The sequence below is a fragment of the Stegodyphus dumicola genome, chromosome X2 (assembly GCF_044657685.1).
Source record: "Stegodyphus dumicola isolate Sdum_Otavi_A_Nest chromosome X2, ASM4465768v1".
NCBI lineage: Eukaryota > Metazoa > Arthropoda > Arachnida > Araneae > Eresidae > Stegodyphus > Stegodyphus dumicola.
Window position 1 is genome coordinate 115,019,530 of NC_140781.1, and position 22,030 is coordinate 115,041,559.

Genomic DNA, 22,030 nt, shown 5'->3' on the forward strand with positions numbered 1-22,030 from the left:
ATTCTAAATGGCGCAACTCCCGGGTGGAACCTATCTGGGCGGCACTAGATGTGTACGTTTAATTTTTAAAATTCGGCCGTTTTTCACTTTAATATCATTATAGTAAGTACTCGAAGGTAGATGAAGAAAGCAAATAATAACTAATAATCTGCATGGCTTTTGTTGTAAGCAGAAGTAATTTTATCATTTAGCAATGTTAAGGAAAAATAAAGTAAAGAAAATCTAGTTTTAAAAAACAAAGCTGTTAGTGTCTTTCTAAAATATTTATGCTTAGGATTCAGAATTTCTTTCAGTATTCCATGCATTGTTGTTTAGAATAAAACAATAGGCTTGCTTTAAAATAATAATTCAGAAAATTTCTCAGCATTTTGAATATTTTAAGTAAAAGAAATTATTATACATTTAAGTTTTTGATACTGTTAAAAAATAAGATAAAGTTTTCATTACATGTAAATTGAAATTTTGTGACATTGTAGTTATGACATACAGAATAAAAAAAATTCTTTTATGATTACTTTTTTAACGAGTGAGCGCCTTTTCAGCTTTTTTATTTTCCCACTAACATCTAAAGTACTTCTCTGCTACATCTTTAAATCTTTTACATTTCACTCAAGAGAAACATTTCTGGAACCGCAGTTTGAAGTGCATTACGGCACAGCAATTTAGTTTACACATAAACAGCGAGTTTGTAATTTAGTTTCCGTCAGTGGAACCTGAACCATGCAAACGCAGATTGCATCTGCAAGCATGTGTTGAATGAAATAAGATGAACACAATTTCCCTCGGCAATCAACTCTGAAGAATAACTCCAGGCTATTTCAAAATTCATTTCGAATACTATGTTATCGCAATTTAAAACTCTTGGGTATCATCCAGAATATTTTCTCAACTTTAGTCACTCAGAATTATCGATTTTCTAAAAGGAACTTCAGCATGAAGGTAATTCAAAGCTTATTGCTATACATTATTTCACTCGTGTTTTAAGGTCGAATAACTATTTAGAGAACTTATATTCAGAATAATGAATATCCTGATATTTACACATTTATATTATTCTTAATGGATTTGATTAATGATGTAGAATGTATTTTTTATTCCCGTTCAACTTGTGGTGCTTATTTTACAAATGATGCATTTTAACGTTTTGAGAGCATATTCATAACTGATAATTAAATGTGATTAGTTATATTAAAATATCTGTAAGTAAGCTTATAAGGATAAAAGTAGATTAGCATAAAATTACTCTAATCTTCTCAGCCTGTCAAAAGAATTCCAAGAAAAATTTACTTTTTCAGTACTAGAATACTTTTTTAACGAGACATCTAAAGGATTTATTTGGACTTCAACCAGAAGATGCAGAACTAAAACAATTAGCAAGAATAATTTTTGCTTCTAGCGGGGCAGACAGGCAAGAATGTTTCAAAGTATATAGAAAGCAAATGTTAAATTTAAATCCTGTGAACCTATTGTATTGCTTGATCTTTCACGATTACTAACTTAATTATCAATAACAGGAAATTTTCCAAGTGGTAGAAATAGCACTAAACGCAGAAAATAACAGAGGCGGTTTTACCACTGAGGTTGCCAATCCCGTCTTCTAAACTTTTAAGGTATTTCCTCTTCCTTACCTCGTGTTTAAGTGGTGCAAATGAAAATCACATCCAGCTAGCATCGGAAGGTCTAGAGTTCCAGTCTGCGAAGACACTGCACATTTAGTCCCTCTCTTCCTAAAAAAGAATCCAAAGGTCTTTCCAAACTTAGATTATATTGCTTCAATTTAAAACTCACTTCATTTACATATTCTGATGGAGTGACTAAATAGTATGAATGAGGAGTGACGAAATAGGAATGATTTTAACATAGGAAATAACATGTTAATTAAAATAAACGGTATAAGCTGAACTCTACTTGAAAAAGTAACATTGTTTTATTGTCTACCAGGTACAGATTTTGCTTTTATTTTGTCGCAATCCTAGGTCAGGATTGATAAATATGACGTGTTTTTTTTTTTTTTTTTTTTTTTTGTATGTGTTTGTTGTTTTTCAGTTTTGATGTCGCTCGTCTAAAAGACAACCTCTGTAACTTAGGCCAGTAAAAACCAAAGCAAGGAAAAGAACATTCTGTGGAGTTAGAACAGCAAAAGCAGTGTGAGAATCTTTACACTACTAGGCAAACAACTAGATTGAAACATATTTTCAATTCCTTGGGAGCTTTCTGTTTTATTAGATATATCCTATAGAATAAATATTTTTGAATGGAATATTAAGCGCTCTTTCATAATAGAATATTCATTTCATCACAACGGCATATTGTAAACCTTCGATTACTCGAACATCGCTTAGTCAAATGAAATATCAAATTACAGAAATTGATGCTAAATTTGATAAGTTAAATTTTTAATTGATAGAATTTCCTTCTGATTCGTTCAGTCTCAGATAATCAAAATTTGACAATATCTTTAATAATACCCGGATAAGAAAAAAGTTAGTGTCCAGATGTAATGAATATGAAATTTTAGAATCAATCTCATCAAAATCCTATAGATAATCCACAGAAAAAACGAGAGATTGTCTTTCCAATATTTCATTCTAAGTTACACCGATTTGAAGACATCAATATAATGTGTGACCAAAAATAAAGAAGACTGGTTAGTAAATAGTATAGAGACTGACAGATTTTTCGATGGAGGAAATAAGGAAAATCTACAGTGTCTTCGCCAGGATTCGAACTACGTTATCTTCGTTTTGATAACCACTTACAATACGAGGACACGCACGGGTTAATACCATAATTACTTATAATCTCCTATGACTAAAAGGCTACTGAGAAGAGGTATTACAAACAATCGATAAAAATCTGTGTGTCAGCATTCACAACACTTTTAGCTCTAGCGCAGTTGTAAAAAGTATACTTGTATCTAACTATCTATATCCAATACATCTAGATCTATATCTACATACATACATATATATATATGTGTGTGTGTGTACAATATCTATATCTATCTATCTCTCTCTATGCATGTCAAAGCTGAAAACATGAAAACTCCCCTGTATCCTTGTCAATATTAAAACTACAGGTCTTCTCACAGCTAACTCGGTGTGCACTTACACCACAACAGCATGCATGCGACAAAGCAATAATTCCTTACCATATTACCAATAAAATGGGCGTTGACGTAAATATCAACCATGTGTTTTTCGAGAAAAGGTAAAAATATTTTATCCTTCTCAAATATTTCTTCGGTTTCTGAATGTATATGTAAAATATTTATCAAAATTAAAATATCGTTTCCCAGAAATCTGTAGACTGACACATTGGCCAAGGTGGATTATGAACAGAGAGAATGACTTAAATTCTTTGTTTTATCCTTTGCCTCATATAAAAAATGCATACAATATAGATAATGGGAAATAAAGTAGGCAGTGTTTCTTGTGTAGATTGCTTAGAGTGCACGCCTAACTAAATCTTAATTATAGGAAGCGAAATCTTTGAAATATTGTATTAGTTAGAAGGCGAAATGTTATTTTACCGTCTGTTAGATAAAATTAAAATAATACCCTTTGCAAATACATTGAGTAGAAATATTCTTGAAAGAATGGCCACATTTATGTATTTCGAAAAAGCAAAGAATCTGAGAAAATCTTAAAGGAAATTAGAGAAAAAAAATTAGAAGCTATGAACACGCTCTTTTTTAAAGAGCAACGGATTCAAGATTTCTGCACACTTTTGATATATGTTTTTATTATGGGTTTTAGAAGTTATTTTCTTCAAAAATTCAATTATTACAAAGATTCACTATGAAACATTCATTTATTCATTTCAGGATCTTTCCTGATTTTCTATAAGCGTTTTCTTGGAATCTAAATAAGTTTTTTTTAATGTAAAAGAATATATTTGCTATTAAAATTGTTATTCCCGACCACTTTACCCCTGACTTTTTTTTGTATTCATTTCCTGTAGTCTCTAGTAAAACAGTTTAGTTTCTAACATCCTGCACTTTAGACGTGAATATGTCTTTGCAGTGTTCATTCCTGTTTGAAGATTTATTTATGTTGGTTTGGCTTATGAGTACAGCTCTTAACTCTCTTGGCCATATATCTCTTGGCCATAATAAAGTAGGCAGTGTTTCTTGTGTAGATTGCTTAGAGTGTACGCCTAACTAAATCTTAATTATAGGAAGCGAAATCTTTGAGTTCATTGAAAACGATAGAAAATTCATTTAATTTATAAAATGGAAAGTATAAAAGAAAATTGTTGAACTTGAATAATAATTAAATAAAGATAAAAAAGAAACATAAAACCGAATTTTACTGAGATAATTTTTACACAGTTGGGTGATTTATTTTGAGCTTTAATATATTCTATGGTTTTCCAATCAGTTTCCAAGACAATTCAGCTTTGGTTTTTGCTTTTAGATGGTTGGCGTAATGTAACCAATAGCGCTAGCTCTATTGAACCTAATTATAAAGTGCCATTAACTTCCTTTCTCAAGTTATCGAGATGGATGGGATACGTGCATGCAGACCAAGGCTTAATAGCATTTAACATTAATACTTTGTAGAGATATTAGGTTATTTTGAAGCAGGAGTACATAAAAAATGAACAATGCTACCCCGGAACTCGAACCTGGACCTCTCGAATACGCGCCAAGTGTGCTAACCGTTACAGCAGGAAAGCATGCAGGACGGAGAAAATACCTTATAACTTTAATCAGTCTCTTCTTGAGCATTACAAAAAAATATATAAAAATAACATTCTACTTGACGGAACTAAAATGCGTAGTTCAAAGATAACCCTACGAGGAACCACAATTCACAGCTTGTTATCAAGTTAAGCATAAAGCCTTTAGCTTGTCAATTTAGACAGAAACTTTTCTCGTCGTTACTTACTTCAATGTGCATAATCAACAGACACATTTTCCATTGGTTCCATTCGTATGATCTACCACGCTTATGACCAGACATTGACTGCGGTTCTTCAAGTCCTAACTCAGGAGGAGACAGATATAAGACAATCGCAGGCTACTGACTGTCTGACTGACTGACCAACTACCAGTTTCAGTTAACAGCTTAAATCCCTACGCTCTTCTCAAATTCTGCATAAAGAGTTCGTGACTAAGTTCGAAGTGATAAAACAATATGCAAATTGTCACAAGTTAATATATTTTAGTTCCGAGGTTTCTTTAATACTTTCTGTATGTTATTCGTATCGTTTTTTTCTTTATTTCTATGATATAAAAGAAGCAGTTTTTGAGACGGCAGATCATTAGATTTTATGAATAATATCTAGTGAATTTAGTAGCATGGCAGATATTTCAAAAAATGTGAAAAAGTATTTAAATCTTTAGAGTTTCAAAAACAACAAAAAAGTATTGTTAGAAGTTAGAAATTTTCGCCGTACTAGCATATTGATCGTGTCGTGAGAGAATTGTATTCTATAGTCTTTCTTTTTACTTGCTGATACATTATGCATTTACAGCTGTCTTCGAATTCTCTTTAATTAATTTATTTACACAATGCATCATATTACTTACGAAGCATTAATAGGATATATAGCTTTCTAATGAATTTCCTTGATAAGTATCTTCAAAAATCATTCTTTAATCAAATGAATTATTTATATTCAGAACGCATTGAAAAATTAAATTCCAGTTCTCTAATTCGAAAACATATGGTGATCAATGTAAGTATTTTTCTCTCCTTATAGCGTGCTTTCGTGGTATAAATGGAAATTACGCCCGGCTAGCAGTCAGAAGGTCGGAAGTTCGAGTCTCGGCCCGGGAGCACTGCACATTCTTTACATTTCTTGCTTCGGAAACCGTAATGACGCAACACCTGTACCTATTTTCAACCAAATGCTGGCCTAATACCTATTAAAATGTTTTTCGATTTTCATCACGATTAACCAAGACTGTAAAGAAAAGAAAAAACGTCAGTGTGAAATTTAGAATTAGGTCAAAGTCATCTTTAGAATAACGTTGGTTTTAAAGAATGTGAGAACTTTTTATGAAAGCTGTAATGAATGGAACTGACAAACTCTGAAGAATCAGCAGAATATTTTTGCTGCTAGAAAACTCGCGTCGAATTCTCATGAACTGCACAGAGATTTTCTGCAAAAATAATTCCACTCAGTGATGAATTTTATCTAATGTTAAACTAAAGTTTAATAACAAGTTTAAGATGTTAATTTATTTTGTATAAATTATTTTCATTGAAAAAATATTTACTTAAAGTCTTTGCGTATAAAATCTCTTGTAAATATTTTAATTTTTTTCATGAAAACTTAAGTGCTTAATTTAAAGCCTACTGAAGTTCTACTGACTCGACGTACAAGTGAACAGACGAATATTATGAAAATTTAGAATCCTTCACAAGATGAAATGAGAAACATTGAGAAATAAATCTACCGTAAAATCAGTATTCCAGTTAACGTTACATCGATTAACGTTAGATGACATTATAAACGTTATGCTACGCTTTTGCATCACTCAGCATACAAATTGATTGCCATATGCCAGCTTTTAAGTCCTCCAACTCTGGTAATGCGAATCTGAATACGTAACATTAATGGAATGTGTAACGCGGATACGAGAGCTAGTTTCCCTTAAAACATCCTCCATTAAGACATCCCTTTCCTTAGGAAGATACGTATTGTGTGCTTTGTCGTGAACAGGTAACCTAACCAACACATAAATTGTATCCTATCTGAATAGCATCAACCAACATTTGAGAAAAGTTTCTACTTCTGTCTATGTAAAAAGTTATTTTAACTTTATTACCTCAGTCAGTATTGGAATGGCAACGAAGCGGCGGGCGTGCTTGTGAAATCTGCAGCGATTGACTCCAATAGACTGAAAAACGTAGTAAGTGTTCCGCAGTCCTATTTAAAAAAATCACGCTCAATAGCCTTTTACAAGAATGGCAGAAAAGATGGGAAAGGGAAAGCTCAGGGAGGCGAACCTACAAGTTCTTTCTGAAAATTACATGCTCAATGAATACATACAGCGGAACACAACCTCAATTCTACACTCTCCAAGGTCCCTTCCCACATTATCTTAAGAGATTCGGCAAACGAGCATCAGAATTGTGTGAATGTGGTGCGGTAGGAGATGTAAATCACTACCTCTTCAACTGCCCACAAACCGATAAACTGCATTTAAAAATGTCAAGCAGTGAATACTGGCCGCAATGGGCAGAGAATATCTGCGGCAACAAGCAAACGAAAACTAAGATAGAGGAAATGATCAGGCTATGCTCAGCAAGATACCAAGAGATTCTCCCCCTCCCTTGAGAATTGTATCTTCGAAGAATAATTTTAGTAGCAAATCAAAATACTACAACAAATGAAAATCAACACTAGAAAAATAGTTCACCCCGGAGAATAGTAACAGGACTGTAATAGCAAAACTATTGTAATGTAAGCATATTACTATCCAGTTTGTATGTACTTGATAAAAATAATATTGTAAAGCAGTTTAAAATGACATTGAAAATCCAATCAATATGTAAATGAATTCCAAGTTTACTTTGATTATCTCAGTAAAAGTATTGTAATTATGAATTCAGATAATGTTTAAATGTGCACATAACTGTCATGATTTTATGTAACTATCACATGTAAATTATACAAGACAATGTTTGTAATTAACATATCTATGCTTATACACAGGCGTTGTATGCCCATGCAATATTTATATTTATTTTTTATACGGAAGAAATATTCCCTTCTACCAGGATGACTATTTACACTGTAAGACAAACAAAGTCAGGTCATTGGTTATCTCAGGCTGCGCTCACTCAATATTTGAAGACCTTAGAAATGATTCGGGTTGTGTCACGAACATTTCTAAACGTGACGTCATTGTTACTTGTTAAACACATGGCAAAAATAAAGCATTATAATTGATTTTTACATTTTAGTAACTTGTTTCTCAAATTTTCTCTGAAATGGATTATTTTGAGTAATGCGACCGTTATTAACATAGCAATAATTTTAAATTTATTCTTCAAGAAATTAGATAGCTGTCTGAAGGAATAAAAAGATTACTGTTAAAATAACGATTGTTCCACCGAGACTTATTTTAAAACTGGGTATTTTATCCACAGTGCTGAATTTTAATTTCATAATTTTCAAAGAAAAATAAAGATTGTGAGCCAAAATATATGTTTCGAAATTATCATTTGATTAAAATACCGTTTATATTTGCCTCTGGAAAATACAAGATGTATAATATCGGAAGCCTTACGGAAATTTTAAAAGAGAAATCGATTTTTGCCTGCATTCTAAGTAAAGATCTTCATTCTTGCGAATGATGTTCTTTAAGACTACTCTATCGTAACAAGCATTCTTCAATGCCCAGCGGAGTGAGTAAGTTAAGAGCAAATACATTTTTTTTTTTTTTTTTTTTTTTTTTGCGACATATTTTCTTGCACAGTTGCATGCGTTCTCGTCATTTTGTTTTCTCCTTTATGTTAACATTTTTACTTTGTTTTAAAGAGCAGTAGCTTAAGCATTTTTACTCTTTATGGAATTATATATTCAAAATATTTAGTCAAAATTGGAAGATTCCTTGCAAGCACAAAACGGAATGCTTTTAGATGTAGCCAAATTAATATTGTTATCAAATGTCGAGTGCTGTCTTGTTTTTAACGTTTTTAAGCACTTCCGGATAAAACATCTACCATAGTCAAGGTTGGTAGTGGGTTAAGGCATCATTTGAATTTCAGTAAATATTGTCAAAACAAAAATGAGACAGTAGCCGAATTGTGGAAGACCTTAAGTACACTAACACCTAAGTGGAGGATTTGTAAATACAGTAACATACCAGTGGCGGTGTTTTTTACATGTATGTTGTTTCCAAACCCAAAAATTTAACCGTCATGCTGTTAGTTTACGGGTGTTTAGTACTAGTTTATAGTATTATAAAAACCTCTAATATCAGCGCAGCGTCTATTTTTGACTAACAAACGTTCACGAGAGTTACATAAAAGTCAATGTTCAGTAAACTAAGCATAGAATCGGGCTCAGTTAAAAATTTGAAACACGTAACAGCAGTGCTTCTGGGCCAAACGAAATCGCAGAAAATCTGTTTCTAAGTACCCACCAGTTGACCGTGGACTAATAGCATATGTTAATCCTTAGAAAATCGCTTCTGAGCTTCAAATAAGTTTTTTGAGTGAAACGTCAAGTATATAAAATGTATAAAACAAGGTTCCCAACCATTTTTGTCCCGAAGAACACATTCTATAATATCAATTGGACACATCATTTACTTTTTCAAGGTGCATTTATAGTTGGAATTTTTTAAGGAGAATACATGTATATAAAAAAAGATCGCATTTCGCTTTGTGCTGGTATCTGTGTTGGACGCAAATTCTATTTCATTAAAAATGAGAAAACATTCACATAGAATTTTATTGAAAACTAACATATATTTTATTGTGATCGCACAGCAACGGGCACACGTTAAACGATCGGCGGGAGCCCTCATGCCAGCGGGCATAGGTTTAGAAACCCCTGGTCTAGAAGAAGCCCCTATTTTGATTAAATTAATGTGTTCGTGTTACGAGGGACGCAATGAAAGGTAGTTGCATGTAAGAGCTACCTCAGCAAAAATTTGCAATTAATCACACGGATGCCCAAACTATATTACTTACAAGAAAACACCTAGTAACTATGAGCACGAATCAGATAAAGTGAAAGCTTTCTTAAAGCTGTCAAGAGAAAGTTACTGAATATCAACAAATATAACTCATGATTCAGCGTTAAATGCAGTAGAAAAAGCTCCCACAGAAAAAAATAAATAAAAGTTCATAAAAAAAAACTAGCTCCAACGCCCCAACAATTTTAAACATCGACTGGTGAGTATAAATGAGAATCCTCTCATTCGACGGGACTGGTTAGGTTAGGTTAGTTATTTGAATAAGGCAAAGCTATCTGAGTAAGATAGCGGATGCCTTCATGGAGGATGTTTTGAGAGAAACTGGCTTGCATTTATATAATACATGGGAAAACCACGAAAACCAGCCATACAGTCAGCCCATTCGAGTGAGTTTGAAGCAAAGCCATGTTCGAACTATCAGTATTAAGCTGTCTTAACTACTCCGACATCGGTGGGCCACTCGTGGGAAAAAGATCATTGGTGGTTTCCACAGCAGTACTGCGAACATAATCAGGGATTGTCCCAACCAAATTGTTTACATACCTGTGCTTTTCAAGACATGTTGGGAGGATGCTGATGCCTTTTTCATGTAGTACATTATGGAAAAGCTTTCTCATCTTCTACGAATTTTATTTAATTTATTTGATTTTGACAAAGTACGTCAGGGCTATCTGTCTAAGAGAAGGGATGCCTTCGTGAAGGACTTCCTAATAGAAAGTGGTTCGTATCCACGTTACACCTGCAGATACCATGAAACGTTCATGCAGCCTACCTGTTAGCCTGAAATCTAACACAGAGCAAGGTTTTACCACTCTGCCTCTGGTGAGTCATCTGCTACGAAAATAGCGATTTGTATGAAATGTATAGAATGGGGACTTTAATACAAATTTTTATTCTCTAGAGTTATAAATGCAAAGCGAAAAGGGCATAATATTATTCAAGTAAAATATAATTCGTCGATTGGTGTTGGTTTTATAATAAATCTGTATCGATTTCGAGGAAGCTTATCATGGTGTTTCTTTTCTTGAAGATAAAAACTCTCCGCATTTTGTGATCGCGATTGGCCGCTTTTGAACATAGAATGAAATAATCGGCGAAACGAATCTCTGTAAAACACACAGAACGTTTATTGAACTTAAAAATAACGTAACGTAAAACAAACGAAATAAAAGGAGCTGATCAACAGCTTCATACGGCCCACAGCAAAGCCAGTACTGAGCTTTTTTTGAAGACAGGAATACAACCACACTAGTTGAAATGAAGGACTATTATTCCCTCAGGACTTACTCTGAACTTCTAAGTTATTTAATTAGTTTTTCTGAAGAAAATTAATCAGATAGGTGCATGTCGGGATATATATATTATACCCATATCCTAAGCAACCAGTCAGAACTCCTCTGAAATTGAAAATAGACACAGTTTTGAATTTTCCATCGAAAAAACAATTCCAGGAATTTTTATGTCAAAATTTTTTTAAATATTTAAGAACGATTGGCTTTAAATATTTATCACAGTCTGCATGTAAATTAAGCAGATAATTATCTCAAAGGGTTTATAAAATTTGTTGGCAGTTAACACAGCTTCATCCTTTCAAATTTCCAGGAATATAACTAATTAATTTTATTAACAGCTGAACGAAGCTCTAAATAAATAATCCCATGGAAAAAAACGAAAGAAATTTCTGTGAAAAGGGCAAAGATATCGAGATTCATTCACTTAATGTAATTTTCTCTTGTTTATGAAACTTTAAGCATTTGCGATACACATATTTTTAATCGCATTTGAATTAGATGCCTTTTAGAACACGCAAGAAGCATTGAGATAGTTCATAAAAACAAAAATTTTAGTCTATCATAACGAAAACTATTCAATTGATTTCAAATTGACTCCACTCAATTTTCGTAATGCTAACCACTATCAGAAGCAATCAATCTATGTCTTTGAGAAGGAATTTAAAAGAGTTATTTTAACAAACCCTTCTGCCAAATGTCCTTAATTTGGTTAGTAGGAGAGGCTTTCATCTTTCCTAATTTTCCAGCCAAACGTAATCCCCTCAAGCATTGTTAATTTCGGTACAATAAAGTTACTCCTTTAAACATCAAACAAATGGCTCTAATACTTCTTTAACCTTTAAACTGCTAATTAGATCCCCAGCATTCTCAAATATAATAATAAATTTATCTTTCTCGAGAATAGCTTCTTATCTTCTACAGATGTTTTCTGTACAAAACCGAATTTGCATTCATTTCTTAAAAAAACTGGCTCTAGATTACGTCTTACGTCGTATATTTCTATTGATTTACCTAGCGTCCAGCTTCCTACAGTTTTCAAAAGCTGTGGATTTAACGTTTAAGCGCACATGTTGCTGACATGTATCATCAGAACTTCGAGCTTCATTGTTGATTCCTGCCTAATGTATATTCAAAGAGGGGTGTCCTTTGCGTACAGCACTACTCAATAACAGACTTCTAGTCAGCTTTTACACAGTTAGATACGTTTCTATGTTTAATATTATTTCGCTGTAGATTAGATAGATCATTAATCAAATATTTGTGCACTGGGTTTGCAGATTTATTCCTAGCTGTTAAAGTTCTGTTTATTGAAGCACTGTCTTATCCACAAAATAAATGCACATATACTATTATAATAAGGAAGTTTGTTACAAGAAGCTAATTTTCGTATGAATTGAAAATAAAGGTCTTTTTTTTATAAATTACCATTTTTTTTTAGAATTTAATAAAAACAGTATATTATCTCTTTATTCGCGCAACATATCTCTAATAATCCTGTATTCGTAAAAAATAAATAGGTAAGCATCTTTATCAGCTATATTTTAAAAGTTCCCTACGAATAGTTAAATTAGCAGTTATATTTAATTAACTGGTGCAGTATACAAATTGCGGATGCATTTGGAATAAGTAAGAAGGAAATGACAAATAAACTATAATAACATAAAAAAAAATAAAAATTGAAATATCGTTAACGTTCTTGGAGTTATATCAATTTCAGATTGCAAAAACGTTACCTTTGGTGTTCTAAATTTCAACACAGTTTTTTATGTGTATATCTATATTTTGCTTAGAAGTTGGATATGTGGGATCATAAATGTGTTTGATTCACTCCCTTGAGCTCTACGATGGTAATATTCTTCACAATTTGTGAATCACCAACACTCTTAATGACTTGGATCACTTGCTATGTGAATACAGTATCTTCTCCGCATTTTTAATATCTCACTCAGTCTCAAAATTAATTTCATTCATTCAAATCCTACACTTCGAAAATAGATGAAAAATTATGATCTCCCGACTTCCAGAAATTTAGGTTCATTTTAGGAAAAAAAAAATTCCTTTCCATTCTTCATGCAAATTACGTTAGTTAATAGATATAAAAACTGAAATTCGTTAGCAAGAAGTTGGAATCCAAATATTAAAAGAATGGAATTATTATTGTTTTAACTAAAGCTCAAAATATGCTTATTTGTATCTCTTCTGAAATATATCCTGAAAGAGATAACAAAGTCCACTTAATCGGAAGTTCTACGTCAAGTACACTTACACATTTGTTATACTCACCTCTGTAACAAGTACCAGATAATACCTAATTCTGCGAACTCCAAAGTTTTAGTTTTTTACGTATTGAATTTTTGGTTCTTGCTACGTCTTCGCTGAGTGACAGAAAATATAGTTTCGGAAAACATATTAATCCTTAACATCCTTGGACTTTATTAAAGTATCTTGATTTAAGGAATTTTCACTAAAGGTTTTTCTTTCAATCTGTTTCGCAAAAGACATTGTCCCTTTTTCACTTAAGTTTTTCTTTCATTACTGAGTTAGGAAAGTGACAATGACGACAACATTGGAATCGTAGTGGTCCGTCGTCTAACGAGTTCTCGCAGTTCCCATGGCTGCCGCAACTTGTCCTAAATGCTTTACGCCCACTAATGACATTCCACTGCGTCTAATGGTAAATTCTCGGATGCACCAGCTTGTTTTTCTTTCCCCTAGGTAAAGAAGCTCAAGTTTTTGTTCACTTTTTTAACTATCTGCTTGAAATCTTAGATCTCATCGAAACTATACTCCTGAAATTTTGGCGTTTATATATTAGAAATGCACATGTAACACTGAAAAATGACTTTTAAAAACATGAATAAAAACAGAAAATCAAGAATAGGAAAATGGATGTATTAATGCATATATGATGCTAAAAATGTTTTTTAAAACATAAAAGGAAACGGCAAATAAAGAGCAAGAAAAAATAAAACGAGCAAATCTAATCGAAAAACAAGAAATTGTAAACCTGCATGCGTAGACGATAGGTTTCTCAATTTTTGCAGTTGTTTCTTTCAAGACTTTCCTGGAAATTCTGAGAATGATTGAATCAATTCAGAATATCGACTGTGTTTACCTAAATATTTAAAAAAAAAGCCGTATGTAATCCCTTTTTCTTTCTTTTTAAGGGTCTCTTTGCTACAGTGCAAAAACCACTTCATTCGCGCAAGTAGAATTCTAATTTACTCCTTTTTCCCCTTGAGATCATTACTAAAAAACGAACCATTACTTTATTTTTAAAATTAAAACTAAAATAATATATAATCCTGTGAAATATATTATTTCTCAAAACTAAAGCAGTGAGCAAAAATTTACCGGAAAACGTGAAAAGGAAATCCGATTAGGGATTAAGCAAGGCATATCGTAATTAAATATTGCAGATGCAATGATACTAACAAGATCGCGATATTTTTTAATGTTGCTGGGAATTGAGGGGACCGCTACCTTCTGCAAGTTGCTACAAAAGTAGGGATAACTTGAGCATTCTTATTTGTATTAAATTTTGTTTGAATTCAAAGCTACATTGATTGCATTTAAAATATAATGGTTGGCATTACAAATTAAAATTAATATTACTTTATTGCATATGCAAATAGCCGTAAGTTTCACGAATCAAAGAAGCTTCATTTGTTTAATAGAAAAGCGTTATATTCGTGTGTTATGTTTCCTTCTTTTTGTAGGCTGTATTTTAAACTTTAAGCATTTTGATATTTCCTTTTGATGCTTTGTGCCACCATAAGTGTTGTGCCACCAGCCGACTATTTTTTAATAATCTTTGATCTTATGAAACATAAAATTCCCCAAATCAATATTTCTATTCCGTTTACATTATTCAGTACTTATATTTTGATCAATTTTGATGAATCTGACAACTTCTATCTCGTTTAATATATTTTAAGATTAACAATACTTGTGAAATTATATTATTGCCAAAATTAATTTAAACTGAAGCAAACTAGTTTGAAAAAAAAAGGAAACGGACATGAGTAACAAATTCAAAGCAATTTTGCTCATTCCGTTTAGAATGCATTAGATTGTAGATTTTTCTTTTCTTTTTCTGTTACCTAGCTAAACTTTGGAACCATCAAATATAAACCTAATATAAATAATAAATTATTTAATACTATTTTTACTGACACTGTGTATCTACTACAAAGGTTTACATGCCAAATTTCCTTAAATAGTGTTTCTAGATGTATACTTACATTTACTGAAGAATCTTCCGTTAGTGGACATTCACGGGAACAAAGAATTTGGTCATTATTGGGAAATGCCAGCTAAAGGAGAGTGTTGTATTTTAGAAACAAATTTATAATAACAATACAACACAGTAGATAAAGTAACAATAATTTTACATCATTAGTGACTTACGAGTGAAAATTTTAAAAAGAATTATTAAAATAGAATTTCGAATAAAAGAAATTCAAATGAAAATATAAATGAAAAGTAATTTAGATTCTGTTTTAAAGGAAACGTAGTAATACATATGCTTCCAGATATTGGATAATTATTAAAAGTAATTCTGTTTACATATTTTGTTGCTCAGTCCTTTTTAGATGAAGTCTTAGTTTGTTGGCTATTATGAGTTCGTCAGAGTACCACAACAACTCAGAGAAATGATTTTTATGTGCCTTAGTTATTTCAATGCAGCATCGATTACATTAGGTTTTTCCGTATGATCTTTTACTCCTAGGTATCACAGTATATTTTCAAAATATGAATCATATAGCCTAAGCAGTGGGCTTCTCATATCAACATTAACAAATCAAAGGAGAATAAAAAAGATATGCATACTTCAGAAATCTGTGGGACGTAATCTGTTCTAAACAAAAACTGGAACTTCAATATGAATTGTACAAAAGTTGCGGAAGAAAGCAAACGGCTTTCATCATTTCAACAGTTTCTTGACATAGAAACAAAGGAAAAGCTGAGATATCATCAGTGGAAATACTTTTGGGGATTCAGCTTTGTATTACTCGGACCATTATCGCTTTGCAAACCATTTCGTGCTTCACATTTCTTAGAATCCCTACCCTTATCCTTCCAAAATCCATGCTTTCTAGCCGGGGCAAATGTGTTATGGAAGTAGACGCTTCTTTTATCAGTTTCTTTTTCCCTTTGTCTTTCATCCATTCTATAGGAATACCACTAGCATTTTGCAAATTCATGGGTATTTCAAATTTTTTAGAATTGCTTACTTTATCTATATGGATTCCAAACTTTCTCTTTAGAGTATATATTGTGAGATCTATCTCTAGCTGTCCACATACACTAACTTAGATCCTAACAATGAACCTGGCGAATTCTCGCACAGGCGTGAATTAAATACCAGCACAGAAGAAGGGTGAAAAAAAACCTTTATTAACTCACACTAAATTAACAGAAAGCACGGACTTCGTGCGTTACAAAACACCGTTCACTTGCGGCGATAACTAAACGTAGACTAGAATACAAATCAAAATCTGAAAAATAAACGACTGCAAGAACGCACTTCAAAATTTCTCCTAAGAGTTGGACTCACAGAAATCTAACCGGCGTGATACTAAACAGATATGACCAAGAGGCTTACTAGCGTGACCGCGAAATAACAACGAAACGTGTGCTAGGCTATCGAAATACGCTCTGAATAAACTGAGATAATCACACATTTAAATAGCACTTCACTTAACTTTAAATTTACATCCTGGCGAGAGAATGTGAGGGAAAGTTTGAGAAGTTGAGAACAGGAAAACTTAAAATAAATTTATTATGCAAATTAAGAAAAACCCTACAATATGATATGAAAGAAGGCGTTTCTTTACTAATATTTCTTTTAATCTCTTGTCTTCCTGTGTCTTAAAACTCTCTACAAAAATGGTAAAACCAATAAGGAAACGTTAAAAGCTAGTATTCTGTGGTGTACAGGAACACTTTGTACTCCAATTTATAGGATTCTTAACTGCGAGTAATTAATGAGTATTCGAAGATGAAAGCTGACATTAAAATGGAAAAGTCTATGATTAGTTTTTGTGGTACTGGGCAGACGTTGCTTTCATAGTTTCGAATGTGCTGAAACTCATTCTGGAGACTCATCCCAATAACAACTTAAAGTGACTGACAGAGTGATTAATCTAAAAGAATTTAGATTTTATATGATGCTTAGTATCCTCATTTAGGTCCGTTTCAATTACTCCAAGTGATAGTATTTGTAAGTTTAGTCCAAATCAGAAAAATTAAAATCTTCATCTTGAATGATATGCTTCTGGAGACAAAGTACAGAATTTAAAAACTTAGTTTAATTAAACACCAAATACCTCGTTAATTTTAAACTAGTATTCGTTATATAGAGAAACAATATTTCAATTTTTAATTGCATAATAAACAGATAAAAGTGTACAAGATACAGATAGGCCAAAGCTCTGTAAAAATGGGACGATGTAAGAGTTAAGAGTCACATGTCCCAAAAAATATGACAGCAAAATGAGCTTAGAGTAAATCTGGTATAGCACAATATGAAGGGAAGTTTGGCTTACGCCACTTTCATATGAAATTTGCTTTAACTTTAATTGGATCATTTGTCTCGTTTTATTGTCCTGAAGAAGGAGTTTTTGCCCCAGATTCTGTGTTATATACATAATTAGATATAGAAAATCTATATGAAAACAGGAGAGCTTTCAACGAGGAGATAATTTAGTATCTTTGTGCTATGTGTAATATAATAAAAAAAACTTCTAATCTTAAAAACTATGATTCTGAAAGTAATAAATTCTTGCCTTGATGGAGTTTGAACCCGGAAAGGAAAAGAGAGCATGAGAATTTAAATTAACCAAATGCATATGCGAAATTAAAAGTAGTAAAATTACTGAACCATGTTTTTATAATAAAGAAATAGTGTGATCATCTAATCAATAACTGTGTTATTTTCTGAGCTACAATTTCTTTTTGCTTTGATTGTAACCTCATTTCCGGCAAGCCGTAAATTTCAATTGCAATGTAACAAAAATAACATAGCGAGAATAAAGTAGGTAACGTAGACGTCTTCAGAAATACAAACCTCTTTAAAGATGATTCAGAAGTCAAACAACAAAAATCAGCGTTAATTCACAAAATTTTCACAGGACTAGTTTCGATGGTTTTACCGAACCATCATCTTCAGCTGCAAAACCGCAAATGAACAAGATAGGAAATAATGTTTAGATAAGATAAGAAAGCCTGGACAAGAATAAGCAAGTGGCGCCATCTGTTGGCGAAACCAGAACTAAAACATAATTTCTCTAAAAGCCGAAGGCAAATTTGGATTGGAATTAGGATCGTTAACTAGAACAGAAAGATTTTTATGAATGTAAAATGCCTCTAGAAAATCCAGTTCTCCAATGGAAGATGTTTTTTGAATAATTTTGGCAGCAGAAAAATTGAAAGTGTGATTTTCGGACCAACAATGTTGAGCAACAGAAGACTTCTGTGTTTCCTTTTTTCTAACATATGCCTCATGTTCTTTGACGCGAAATTTTAAGGCTCTCTTAGTTTGGCCAATGTAAATTAAACCGCACTGGCAAGGAATCCTATAAATACCCCAGGAATTCATATCCGGAATGGGGTCCTTGAGTATAGAAGTTGGAATTTTATTGATGGGAGAGTAAACAACCCGAAAGTTAAATTTTTGCAAAATATGTGCAACTTTATAGCTAATTGATGGAAAGAAGGGAATGACAACAGAATTTTTATAGTCTCCTAAAATAAGAGTGTGGCTTTTAGTGTGTTGAGATGAGAATTTTTTAACTGCTTGATTAATAATGTTGGGTGAAAAGCCCCTGTCAATAGCTATTGCTTTTAAATAATTTAGTTCTTCATCAAGGGCTAGTTTGGAGGAGCAAACTTGAAGAGCACGGAAAACATAGGAATAAAATGAAGCTAACTTTTGTTTAGTCGGATGACATGATTTAAAGTGTGGTGGAAGGCAAACCGATGAAGGTTTACGGTAAACTGTAGTATTGAAGTTGGATGTGTTACGTGTGACCAGAATGTCGAGAAACGGAAGAGAATTGCAAGTCTCAAGTTCAAAAGTGAACTGAATAGCAGGATCAATAGAATTCATTGTTGAAAGAACTCTATTTAAATCATCTTTATTACCTTCAAACAGGGTAAAAGTATCGTCTACGTAGCGGAACCATGCCGGGAAGTTTAAAGTTTCAAACAATTTTGATTCATAATAATGCATGTAGATATCAACCAGGATGGGACTGAGGGGGCTTCCCATGGCTAATCCCTCAGTTTGCTTGTAATATTTATTTTGGAAAACAAAATGTGTTTGTTTCAAACAGAGTTGAGTGAGAGAAATTAGCTCATCAATTTCGATGCAAGAGAAATGAAATTCGCGAAGTCTGGTTTCTAGACATCTTAATGCACCCTCCACTGGGACATTGGTGAGTAATGATTTTACATCAAAAGAAACCATGAGTAAATTACGAGGAGAAATGTTTTTAACTTTTTTTACAAACTCTATTGAATTTTTTATGGTGTAAATGTTATTGTCTAATAGAGTGGAAAATCTAGAAACTAAATATTTAGCTAATGGATACGAGGCAGTACCTAAATTTGATACAATAGGGCGGAAAGGAATACCACTTTTATGAATTTTCGGAAGAGCATATAATCTGGCACAATTCGCAACAGATGGGATAAGCGAATGTTTTAAGTTGCTTGAAATGATTTGCGAAGATTTGATCGCAGTTTTTATTTTGCATAAGTCCGAAGGTGAAGGATCTTTAGGGATCGGATTATATGGTCCTTCGTTTAAGAGTTTAGTGACACCATCGATGTAAGTGTTCTTATCCATGACGACTATCTGACCACCTTTGTCGGCCTTTGAAATGACAATATCCGGGTTAGAATGAATCTCGCGCATTGTAGCTCTTTCTCTCGCAGTTAGATTTGGTTTCAAAGGTTTATTATTGAATTTCACATTATGAGCGATAAGATGCCTAATCATTTCTTTCTGTGAATCTGAAACTTTACTGAACTTGAAAGCTTTTTCGATAGGAGCCAAAATCTTTGGAATCGAGGGTTTACAGGTTTGTGAGAAGTTAAAATTATATTTTAGAATTCTCTCTTGTTCTTCTGAAAGACTAACATTAGAAATATTAACTATTGGCTTGATGTTTACAATGGGAAGATTTTTTGAACTACTTGAACTGGAAGACTGTAAAAGAAGTTTTTCGAATTTAACTGCAAGGGTGTTTTTATGACGGTTAACTGCATTCTCCGTTCTAGACCAAGACTTTTGTTCAAGGGCAGTGAATTTTGGATATGTTTTAGCGAGTTCCAGATGAAGCTTATAGAGTTCATGTTCAATTTTGGACAATTTTTGACGTGTATCCCTTATCACGGACCGAAGTAAGGCAAGTTTGCAATTTAACAGAATTCTTGAAACGCGATTCGAAGGTTTTTGATTAGATTTGATTTGAATAAAATTGGGGATCAATTTTTTACATTTACATTTAAGTAAAAAGTCAAGATGATTCAGGAATTTTTGCCGTTTCAGGCGTAATTTAGTGAAACGATTAACGGATGAAGGCATGATAAACAATGCAGAAAATCAAACTAAATTAACTGAGCAATAATAAAGTACACACAAAATAGCAGAAAAATCCCTCACTGAAATGAATAGAAAACAAAATGTTTGTAAGCAAAATGCATGAAATCAGACAAGCAAAGCACAATATCCAAATGTACAAAACATAAACATAACTTGAAAATTGCAAAAATGTACTCACCGAAACTCCTACAATCACAAAATGGCGGCCACACCACGTGCAAAAAAGAAAGCAAAAATTTATTACAGAATTATTATCTCTCTTTAAAGATAATAATTCTGTAATAAATTTTATTTTTTAAATGATTTGTAAATAGATTTTCGACGCTTAACACAGCTATTTTATAGAAAACACATAATTATGCGACAGTAATTTCTCCCACTTTTCAGATAATAAAAGAAATCTTGAAAACATTACTTAGTTTTTACTCATACGCACATAATTTAAAATGTTTACATGTGTCCACTAATATATGCATAAGTATATAAAGCGGTATATATTAGTGGATATATGAATAATTTTAAGATATATATGAATAAGTTTAAATAAACCCAGATCACTTTATTATTTCTCTGGCTTGTTAATACGTATGTTTTACTGGTGTTCACCTGCTTGATATAAAAATTACATCCCATTTAAATTTCAACAGCTATAGCAGATTGTTGCAAATATTATGCTGTACAGTGAAAGTGAAATATTTACATCCTTTTTGTTTTGAGCCAATTAAATTGTCCTTGGCCTTTGAGACAAAGAGGACATTTTCAACGCATATTTTTACAAAGTAATATTTTTAAAAGTAACAAAGCACATAGATAGAAAGCGTAAAAAGTTTTTTATTGCTTCATATCAATTAGCTGTTTAGTCCAGCTTTTGTTACAGTGGTTGACTCCATATTATCAATCTTGTTTCCGTTAAAATTTTGATTTGTATATGTATTTAAATAGTTTATGAAGGAAAGTTTAAAAGACATAAAAACATACGAAAAAATAGAAGACTTAAATTTATAAAATTTTTAAATGAAATATTTATAGCTATACCTAGGAATAATAACTTGGGAATTGGTAGGAATTTCATGAGCGAATATTGTGAAATTAAAAATATTTAGCTTGGTTTTTTCATCTTTAAATATTTGTATTTATTTATAAAATAACACAGATAATTGTATAATCATTAAATTAATAAGTATATGAAATCATTATTTAATTCCAAATATCTTTTCCTGTACCAGTTTTCATCAAATTCTATTAAATCATCGTTAATTTGTAATTACAGTGTCTCAGCGTAATTATTCCATATTCTGCCAACATCGAAGTAAGTTATTTCCCATTCTACAGTCTATTAAGCTTGTAAGGTCCCTCACTTTGAAATTCTAAGTTAATGTTGGAAGTGAGGAACCTAGGAACTGATAAGCGAATAATCGCTAGAGTTCGAAGACAGGAAACAACAAGAGAGAAGGGTAAATA

General features: G+C 32.3%; 1 protein-coding gene and 1 long non-coding RNA gene across 6 annotated transcripts in view; one reads left to right on the forward strand and one right to left on the reverse strand.

Moving 5' to 3' along the window:
- LOC118182256 (uncharacterized) overlaps positions 1-22,030 on the forward strand; it is a 253,961-nt gene that overhangs the window by 145,858 nt on the left and 86,073 nt on the right. The gene's annotated exons all lie outside the window — the stretch shown is intronic.
- Positions 1-22,030, reverse strand: part of LOC118182258 (uncharacterized) — a 58,183-nt gene that overhangs the window by 22,745 nt on the left and 13,408 nt on the right. The window contains exons 2-3 of one of the 2 annotated variants that reach the window (XR_015038998.1): positions 15,201-15,272; positions 1,464-1,727 (exon numbers count right to left, since the gene is read on the reverse strand). This is a non-coding gene — a long non-coding RNA (uncharacterized LOC118182258). Of the gene's footprint in view, positions 1-1,463; positions 1,728-15,200; positions 15,273-22,030 lie in introns of those variants that run through there. The other variant, XR_015038997.1, reaches the window with a different exon arrangement.